Source organism: Giraffa tippelskirchi, chromosome 12, assembly GCF_054371585.1.
Source record: "Giraffa tippelskirchi isolate mGirTip1 chromosome 12, T2T-mGirTip1v1.2.pri, whole genome shotgun sequence".
Taxonomy (NCBI): domain Eukaryota; kingdom Metazoa; phylum Chordata; class Mammalia; order Artiodactyla; family Giraffidae; genus Giraffa; species Giraffa tippelskirchi.
The window spans coordinates 149,515,766-149,517,015 of record NC_137286.1 but is presented as its reverse complement, the minus strand read 5'-3'; positions in this window follow the sequence as shown (position 1 = coordinate 149,517,015).

Genomic DNA, 1,250 nt, shown 5'->3' with positions numbered 1-1,250 from the left:
CAGATTTTGTTTTGACAAAATTCAGCAGGTATGAAAGTGTGTGCAGTCAACAGGTTCCCTTGGCTCTGCAAGCCCAGCATGGAGCACAGCTGCAGTTACACCCAGGTGACTCTGCACACGTGCGCACACACACACACGTGTGCACACACAGTGTGTGCACATGCTCTGCCCCCTCCACGGCCCTCTTGTCACAGCGGCCGTGACATCCGCTCCGTCACATCTGGACCCTGTCCAGGGGACACAGCACCACACTCCTTTGCGTCCTGTCAAGGGACCTTCAGAACTTTTTTCTGAATGTGCTGTTCCAGCATCAGAACTCCCTCCCCGCACGTGTCAGGGCGTCACAGGGACGTGGGTTTTGGTGGGTCAGAGACACAGGCATCTTGGAACACTGTGCTGGTCCGTTTCCCGGAGGGACCGTCACCCTGAGGGCCGCGGGCCAAGCACCAGCGCCCAGGAGCCTCACGGTCGCTCGGTGGTCCTCCTCCTGACCGATCCGGTCTGGCCTCCAGCTCTGACCCCGTTTCGGCCCCTCCTGCCCCCCAGACCAGCCTCTGCGCACCCTGCACCCCAGGAGCGCCCGCCTCCCACCCCTCCTGGTTCACCACCACACCTGGCTGGCCTGTAGCTCTGTGCACACCAAAATATTCAGCACTGCCTTATTTTTACTCCCAAATTTGCCAGTTTTTAAAAGCTTTTCCCCATGTAGATTTTTAAGAATGCCACTTGCATTTGTTTTTTAAAAGAGACATCTTAAGTCATTAGACTTTTTTCCACTCCAAATAAGACGCACCTCAGATTTTCTTCTTCCATAGCCAGTCTCTCTCCTGCTGTAACTTGGGAATCACCATGTCTTTTTAAAGGGACTGTCTTTTTTTTTTTAAAAAGTTATTTGGCTGCCTGGGGCCTTCGTTTCAGCATGTGAACTCGGTGCTGCAGCATGCGCGATCTAGTTCTGAGCAGGGACTGAGCCGGGCCCCCCCGCGTCGGGAGTCTCAGCCTCTGGCCGCCCCCCGGGACGTCCCACCGTGTCTGTTAAAGGGGACCCCTTCCTTCGAGTTTAAGAGGTTTTCTGTCTTTCCCTTCTCAATCGTTTCCTCCTGTTTCACTTCACTGACCTTTAAGTACAATAAGATAGGACCAGACACGGGGCATTGCGCGGGTGAGACTGAGGTCAGGCGGAAGCGACAGCTGCTGCCTCACTGTCCTGGAGGGGGCTTTAGGGGCTGAAGGGCGGGGAGCAATATGTC